Below are 10165 nucleotides of genomic sequence, written 5' to 3' on the forward strand. Positions count from 1 at the left end.
GCTATATAATGCTGCAGAAAACAAAATCTATATTTCTCAAAATTTTTTCAACTGTTTGTAGGAACTAAATTTAACATATGGTAATATTTGTGAAGCACATATTCATTCATTCAATTGGAAAAAATCAGAACAAATCTTGAATTTATAAAAAGGTTTGAAAATTTGTGTTTATATCCAAATGTATCAGAAATCTGTGTGGTAAATCATAGCAATCATTCAGATTGCTTTCTTATGGAACTCCACAGCTGTCTTATGTGGAACTCTGATATTACTTTATGTTGTTTTATTATTACTTGATGATATTTTGTCTTTACTTAATATGGTTTTGACATTACGTAATGATGTTTTGATATAACTCAATATGGAATAGTCATTACTTAATGATATTTCGATATTACACGATATGGTTTCGTATTGACTTGATATAGTTTTTCATTACTCAATATGGTTTTGTCATTACTCGATGTGGTTTCATCATTATTTAATGTGGTTGTGTCATTAGTCAGTGTGGTTTTAACATTACTTGATGTGAATGTGACTTAACGTTATGTAGTTGTTTCATTACATGATGCGGTTTTGTTATTTCGTAATGATGATTTGCCTATTCTTTATATGGTTTAAACATTACGCAATGATGTTTCAAAATTTGACGATTTTACACTACATGATGTGTTTGTTTCATTATTTGATGTGGTCCTGTCATTCTATGATGTGGTTATCCCATTACTTGATGAGGTAAAACCACGTGACCAATTCGGAAAAAAATATGTTCTATTTTTAAACAGATTTCAATATATCGTTTGATTAATGTGCTTTGGATAGGTATCGCTATCCATTGAGTTAAAGTTCAAATTAAAGTTCGAGTGGTTGTTCAGAGTAATTTGGTATGAAAAAGGGGAACGGTAGACAATAATAAGAAAAAAAGTATTAAAAAGTTTACAGTATTTCGGACGTAATTGGGATATCCCCAAACCACTTGGTCCTGTTGTTTTTATCCTAAGTTCTCAAACGGAAGCAGTATTTTTGTAATAAATTTGTAAAATATTCCACGGAACCCTGTGTCTCGCCTGATATTGCTGCTGTATGTAAAAGCGTCATGTTGATCGGCTGTACATTTATCTATACATTTATCGGTAAAAAAAAAAATTTAAAAAAAAATGTTTTTCTGTAGATGCTTTTTCTTGAAATTGAGGAATAACTCCTATACAAGTTTTAAAACACTTCATGGAGGTTTACAAATTGATCATGTCAAAACAGTTTAATTCGGTTTTATTTAACTCAAACAAAACTGTATGGTTTTCAACAATGAGCAAAACCCATACCCTATAGTAAGCTATGAAAGGTCCCGAAATGAAAAATGTAAAAACCTAGAAACCTAACGATCTATAGATAGATAGATAGATACTTTATTCTCTAAAAACTAAATACAAGTTTACAGAGAAACATACAATATAAATACAGATACAATAGTCGAGGTAAACAAATACAGTATGATATTCTAAAAGTACAAAATTATGATGGCATACATGTTTAGTAACATGTAAAATGAAAGGTTAAACTCAATAGAAATAAAAAAAAAATGGACATGGAGACGCCGACGCCACTATCGACGACGTAATACAGGCTTATTGTGTCTCACTGCCGCTACATTAATGTCGCAGGCTCGACACAGATCAAAAGACTTGAACTTTATTGTTAATTGGTAACAAATGAAACACTTCAAATCAACTCACACTAAAGTTACAGGGAAACGGGTGGAGGGGTGCTCGGACTAAGCGACAAAGCATCAATACTATTAAATAAGAGTTCTCCGAATTTTTGTTTTGCGTAAATGATCATTTGAACTTATACGAATTTCAATCTTTTATTTGTAATCAATTGAATTCCCTGATCTACCTCGCACTAATTGAAAAATAAACTTTTTGGAATATCTGTTTCACATGTGACGACGGACATGTTCCAGTGGTCGTAACCATAATACCGTCATCTTTTCCTTGAATGTAAACTACCAAATAAAACCAAATCACTGGGTTTGTACTTTCTCAAAAAACACGACGGGTGACTTTCTGGAGCATCCGAGATCACCCCGATGGATTTATATTACCCAGTCATACCGATCTATTGAATCAGCCAAATGAAACTGTTTTGTATGACACCGCAACTGAAAGTTGGGGGCATATTGTTTTACACCTGTCCGTCCGTCCGTCCGTCCGTCCCATTATGGGTATATAGTTATTCCGCATAACTCCTCCTACAGTTTGAATCCTAGGAAGTTTTCTCTTTACTGTCTGTTTGTACATATATTGAAGGTGTGCATGTGGTCAGGGTTTAATGTTTATTAATATTTGCTCTTTTGGGAGATAGTTGAACTTTGTAATTTTTTGGGAAATTTACTTGCATAAGAAGAGCGTTTCCAGATAACTCCTCCTACAGTTTGAATGTTAGGAAGTTTTCACTCTGGTGGCTGTTTGTACATATATTGAAGGTGTGCATGTGGTCAGGGGTTTTATTTTTATTATCTTTTGCTCTTTTGGGAGATAATTGAACTTTTTTTTGTCAGTTTTGGGGTATAAGCGGTTAAATGAGTTGAGTGCGGGGGCATCACTTTGTCAAGTTTACATTTTTTCTCGTGTTGTGCTGTTACACAGCTGTAACAGTCCGATGTAAGGTTAGGATTTAGCGCTCACATACATGTTAAACTCCGCCACGTGCACTTTCTTTATGTACCTGCCCCAAGTCAGGAGCATGAAATTCAATTGTTGTCGTTGTATAAATGTGTGTCATTTTTTTTTGTAGATTGTTTATTTATAAATAAGACCGTTTGTTTTTTCGTTTGAATTTTTTCACATGGTGCATGGTGGCCTTTTGTAGCTGACTATACGGTGTGTTGAAGGCTGTACGGTTGCCTATATATGATTTCTTACATCCACTGCATTTAAACTCTGGTGGATAGTTGTCTCATTGTCAGTCACACCACATCTAACTTTATTTCAACTTCTATGTTGCGTTTTGTATACTGTAACATTGTTTATCTTTTGTACGCATACCCCGGACCCCTCTTTTCGGAAGCCCGAGCAAAAGTCCTTGTTCCGCGATAGAAAATTTAATTACGAACTCATATAAGATAGCTCGAATTTCAACTCAAAATCTTAATTAATCTAAATGAGACTTGAATTCGAATCTTACTCAAACTCTACCTCAAAAAGTGACTCAAGTTTAAATGTGACTCAAAGTCCAACTCGAAACTCAATGCTAACAAAAATTTTTATTCTAATAATGACTTGAATTCGAAATCGAAGACTAACTCAAAGTTTAACTCAAACAGTAACCCGAACTTTAATTTGAACTCTAATTCGATGGATGGCCACACTCATCCAAGGCACATACAACATGGAAATCTATCTAAAAATAGAACAGGTTTTTCCGAATTGGTCACGTGATTTTACCTCATCAAGTAATGGGATAACCTCATCAAAGAATGACAGGACCACATCAAATAATGAAATAAACACATCATGTAGTGTAAAATCGTCAAATTTTGAAACATCATTACGTAATGTTAAAACCATATAAAGAATAGGCAAATCATCATTACAAAATAACAAAACCACATCATGTAATGAAACAACAACATAACGTTAAGTCACATTCACATCAAGTAATGTAAAAACCACATTGATAAATGACACAACCACATTAAATAATGGTGAAACCACATCGAGTTATGACAAAACCATATTGAGTAATGACAAAACTATATCAAGTCAATACGAAACCATATCGTGTAATATCGAAATATCATTAAGTAATGACTATTCCATATTGAGTTATATCAAAACATCATTACGTAATGTCAAAACCATATTAAGTAAAGACAAAATATCATCAAGTAATAATAAAACAACATAAAGTAATATCAGAGTTCCACATAAGACAGCTGTGGCGTTCCATACTTTCTCCTGATTTTTCGCACAATGTGTGAAGTAATGTGTTTTTAAGTCTGCATATAGATTGATATTTTGCAATTTTTCCCAAAGCGTGTTAAATAATTTGTATAAAGAAATCCAAAATAGAAATAGATTTTTGAGGATTTTTCAGAAATGTGAAGAGGAAGTTTTGACATCGTAAAATGTAAAATATGTGAGGTTGTGTTGCATCACCACTATTGCAAAATTGTATTTTAGGATCCTTCCCGAATAATATACATGGATTTTTCCCAAAATGTGTGAAGGCCTGTACAGGATCATTGCTGATCCTTACTGATTTGGAAAACTGTCCTGCATATAAACAGTGTGAATCAATTATAACTGATGTATTATTGAAGAAATGATGTTGAAAATAATTTCGGGAATCTTCCCGATTGAAAAGCTGATATGTTTACCTCAAATTATCAGAAGTTAACATACATTTGGGGAATTTTCCAAAATGTATTTGCTGATTAAAAGAATTGTATAGAAAATGAAATGTGGGCTTTTTTTTTTATGAAATCAGCATTCATTTCAGGTCAACATTGAAAAGCTTATAAAAAGGTATAAAATGGATTTTACTCTTTTTAAATAGAGTCAGTAATAAATACTTGACGAGGAAAGATAAATCACAGCCAAGCAGTATGTATAGGATTTTTGTGTGTTCTGATTTCACACACTGTCACTGTCGCAACTGAGTGAGCTGTATCCTCCTAATTAATAATTTCTGTCAATGGACAATTTAAGAAAAGTTTGTTAAAATCATGGTAGTACCGAAAAACTGATTACTGAGTTGACAATACCCCCGAGGTTAACAGTCCATTATAGCCTGTATAACTAAAGCAAAATTGACAAAACAGAATTTACGAACGCTTGCAAAAGCTTAAAAATGAAATAAAAATAAAAAATAGCATTTAAGATACGGAAATAAAGGGATTTGAAAATAAATTTGCCAATATTTACGAACAAAAACCTGTGGCTGCTCAAATCAGATCATGAGAGAAATGGGTAATATTTACAAAATATAATTTTTAGATCACCTAGCCCAAAGGCCAAGTGAGTCGTCCGTCGTCTTCGTTAACTTTAAAAAATCTTCTCCTCTGAAACTAATGAGCAAAATTAACCAAACTTAGCAACAATCATCGTTAAAGTATCTAGTTTTAAAAATGTGTCCGATGACTCCACTTGCTAACAAACATGGCCAACATGGCTAAAAATAAAACATAGGGGTGAAATGCAAGTTTTGAATGATGGTTACGGCCCTTGACTAAGGTAGCGGTTTGTAATCAGGCAAAAAACAAATTTTGAAATTCGAAAAAAATACAGCTTAGCTGCAATATATTGTCTTGTAAGGTTTACCATAAAATTCCTTTTGTCAAATTACACGTTCTTAACATACCAGAACATTCTAAAATTCTTGTAAAATGGCAAATCTAATGAAGAAATCCAAGGTGAAGAAAAAATGGCGTCGTATGCCGACACAACCAAAACAGTAGACTCTTCAACGATGGTTGCAGTCAAACCAGTCTTTGTTCAAGAAATAGATGTTTTTGGCTCAACTAGATGGAGTAACAACAAAAACACTATACAAATAATGAGATGTATAAAACTCTTGGTTATTCAGTCGAAGCACGAACCATCATAGGACTTCAACGTATAAGAGGTCTTTAGAGAATATACTTGGACTGTGAGTCTGAAAGAGAACACCTTATATCTAAGGGATTAAAAATTCGAAGCAAAAAAGTCAACGTCTACTCAAGGAACCCTAGGGTAACAATACATGAGAACAACGACAATGTTAGATTTAGAGTGAAAGATGTCCCTCTCTCTGCCGATGACGGTCAAATCTTAAGAGCACTAGAAGAACGGTGCTGTGTAATCTTGAACCACTTTAGAGAACGTCTGAGATTTAGCAATTGCCGTAATGACTGGGTTTGTAAATCGTGTGATAAGGAAGGTCATAAACAAATTGACTGTATGGAAAAAAAACATTTCGGATACCAATCAACAATCTGATGTACATGAAAGCACAAATAATGCAAATGAAAACACCCATGCTGCTGATGACACTCCTGCATATACTGATGCTACACAACAACCAAGTCACACAGATGATCGACCAACAACTAGTCAACCTGAACCTACAAGCGTACATGAAGACGACATTGATATGTCCCAGTCAGTACTGACTCAGGAAGAAGGGAAAAGAAAACCAAAATATCAAATTACTTCATTTATATCTGAACAACAGCAGTCTGTATCAACTCCTTAGAAACTAAATACTAACAGAAACGTGGAAAGGTCTCCAGTTACCCATATCCATATTCTGCATGATAACAAGGGTGATACCACAATAAAAAGGACAAAACTTTTGGCAACTTAAACATATCAATTGAAACTCAATGGTATCTATCAGTACTGTACATACAAACAGTTTGCAGAAACTCAATATTAAAATGAATAAATGTAACACTAGTTTAATAATATTGTTATGATATTGTAATTATCATGTTTATTTATCTTGGCCTAATTTGTTTTGTGTGGCATTATAAGATGTTCATAGTTGTTTACAAAATAATATTATAATTGTGCAGTTTAGAAACCACTGGAACAATCATAGATACTGGTGGAATGATTAGAACTTTTTTTATTTGACTTGCATAATAATTCCGGAATGATTATAATCTACGATGCGTAATTTAAACTTCTACAGTATTCTAGAAGTTTTACTTCTAACGTTTTCTAGGAGTTCCCTTCTACAGTGTTCTAGAAGTTTCAGTGACAACTATATTTACAGACACCGAAATTAGACTTATCAGACATTAGCATACTTGTATTCTCAGAAGTTCTCTGGAGTTGTTGGATTGACACTTTTATTTACGAACAACTTTATACTAGATTGTGAACTTGTTGGACATATATATTCCATTAGATTCCGTACAGTTAAGAGAAGAATTCCGGATAAAGAAAAGACAAAGGATCGGACATATATTTTAACAGTTAAATTGACATTTCAGTTTGTAGACTATTTCTTGTAATTTGTAAAATAAATCTTGTTAAATTTTATTATTGATTTATGTCGTTTGTTGGCTACAATTTAAAGGTGTTTTCTGGCCGTAACAATATACTGTAATACAGTGATATTTATTTTTTGTATAATACTTATAATAAAACTCATTTACAGCCTAGTTAAAAAAAGGGCAACTCTTTTTAGCTGTGGGTCCACTCGCTGTCCACAATTTGTATCTTTTATTAATTACATATTTTATTTAAATTTGTACTTTCCTCACCACAGTTCCAAATAATTAAGATATGATCATTTTTCTATCACAATATATTAATATATATATATATATATATATATGCAAGTCTAAATTGAAAACAACGTCCAATCCTATGATTGCGTTGGATAAAAACAGCAATTTTTATACGTGTGCATGTAAAACAAATTTCTTGGTAGAGGGGTCTAAATACAGCACAAACAACATTTTCCAAAAGACCAAAGGAGTGAAAAAGTATATTTTAACAAAACGCATTTGACTAACAGGTCGAACAACGGATGTTCTTAAACCCTGCTGACTGCCATTGGCGATTGCCAAATAAATTGATCACCAGTATAAAATGGATCTTAATATATATGTATATATATATATATATATATATATATATACAAGTCTAAATTGAAAACAACGTTCAAACCTATGATTGCGTTGGATAAAAACCGTAATTTTTATACGTGTGCATGCAAAACAAATTTCTTGTTAGAGGGGTCTAAATACAGCACAAACAACATTTTCCAAAAGACCAAAAAAGTGAAAAAGTATATTTTAACAAAACGCATTTGACTAACAGGTCGAACAACATATGTTCTTAAACCCTGCTGACTGCCATTGGCGATTGCCAAATAAACGGATCACCGATGTAATAAATGGATCTTAATTAAAAATTTAATACTGAACAGAAAACAATAAACTTGCGGAAAAGATGATATACCGCAAACAAAAGGTGCAAAGGTTTTTGTACACCATATCCGGATTTCGACAATTAATGTCTCTTCAGTGATGTTATATATATATATATATATCACTTTCAATACTGTCCACAGATATGCATAGAGTGCATTTTTGCATACAGAAAATGAATAGTAAATCGACAACAAGTGTACACATCCAGAGTCATACATGCAGCTGTACAGACGTTCACATTTCATACTTATATGATGTGCAAAGCTTTTTGTCCAAATTGTCAAATGGAAATTGTCAAGTTCATACTGTAAACCACAGCATATATTTTATAAAAAAATATTAGCTCTTTTAGTATTCAATAGTTACAAAAAAAAAAACAATCTACCAAAATAAAAGCAGAGAAGTATGATGATAAAACCTTTGTATAATATATTCATGTACATACTTTTCTCAACAAAAGCATTGTAATTTATGTAAAATTTATAACTCAATTATTGTATTCACAAACTGTGTGTGGTATATGTTTGCCATAGCTCAGTTTGTAAACAAAGTCACGTTGCTGACCCAAATAATGACCCGTAAAGCAAGGTCATTCTGTGTAAAAACTGTATGCATTGTACACTTGAAAACAACACTGTAATATTGTTTTTATTAATACCCAATATTTTAATGATACTATGTCTCTGAAAAATATGATAAAATGTGAACACTATTTATAATGTTATTGCATATGATCACTCTGTAATGTAAAACATTATACACTACACAACCAAGAATTATACCACACGTTTATTATACATTTCTACCCTCTTGTAAATCAGTACTGAACGGCTACATGATAAAATTGTAATGTTCTACTTTTGGTAAATTCAGTACTGATGTTTTAGTACTGTAACAGTACTGGTTTTTTTAGTACTGTCACAGTACTGATTTTTTCAGTACTGTCACAGTACTGATTTTTTCAGTACTGTCACAGTACTAATTTTTTCAGTACTGTCACAGTACTGATTTTTGCTGTACTGTAACAGTACTGATTTCTATAGTACTGTAACGGTACTCTTACAGTTTTTCAGTTCTGTTACAGTGTTTTTTTTTCAGTAATGTTTCAGTACTGATTTTTTCATTAATATTTCAGTACTGTTTCTAGACTAATTTATTTCAGTAGTGATTCAATACTTACTTTTGATTGCTGTTCCTTCTTGATATTTCATCTTGTTGAAGTCACTCTTTTTGTGAAGTCTTTTTTTTGTTAATTTGATATTCCATAACGAAAAATAAAATTAAGGAGATGTTGTATGACTGTCAATTAGATAACTATCCACTAGATAGACAATTAAAATGTGGATATTAAGTACTCTTTTGTTAATTCAGTGTCTTCTATACCCGGGTTTATAAATTGAGTGTGGTTTAAAGAATTTGAGTTAATAATCCTTGATGTTGCAAAATAAAATAGCATCTGTAGGATTTTCGAAAATACACATCACATTAGAGTTCCAGTAAGACTTAGGTATGACCAATGTCAATCTTTTCTGAAAATTGTCTGAATAAGGTTTGTCTAGGATGGGTTATAGAATGGAGAATGGAAACGGGGAATGTGCCAAAGAGCAGTAAAAACAGCCCAAGGCCACCGATGGGTCAACGCACTGAGAAAATCCCACACTCGGAGGCGTGCTTCGTCTGGCCCCTAAACAATAATGTATACTAGTTCAGCGAAATAAACGCCACACTAAACTCCAAAACATACAAATGAACCAAAATTAAAAAAAAAAAAAAAAAAAAAAACACACAAGACTAGCAAAGACTAGAGGTTCATGATTTAGGACAAGTGCAAAATGCTGCAGAGTTAAGCATGTTTTTTGAGATCTCAACCCTCCCCCGTTTCCTCTAGCCAATGTTGAATAAACAAACACACAGCAAATCGCAAAGTAACAATTAGTTTTAAAGAAGTAAGAGTCAGATGTAATAATGGGTAACAGAAGATAACTAAGCAAAATGACAATGATACATAAATTAACAGAGGACTACTAGCAGTTACTGACATGCAAGCTCCAGACTGCAATAAAACTGATTGAAAGATTATTTCTTCATCATGTGAAAACCAACCACGATCCCTCACGTTGAGGGTTTAGTATCATGCCATCATAAATCATACAAGAAGAGCATAACAAGTATCATGCCAACAACTTGTTTCAGAATAAATGTGTTTATTTATGATGCAAAGATCCTATGAGTGAA

This window comes from Mytilus californianus, unplaced genomic scaffold, assembly GCF_021869535.1.
Source record: "Mytilus californianus isolate M0D057914Y unplaced genomic scaffold, xbMytCali1.0.p SCAF_5, whole genome shotgun sequence".
NCBI classification, from domain to species: domain Eukaryota; kingdom Metazoa; phylum Mollusca; class Bivalvia; order Mytilida; family Mytilidae; genus Mytilus; species Mytilus californianus.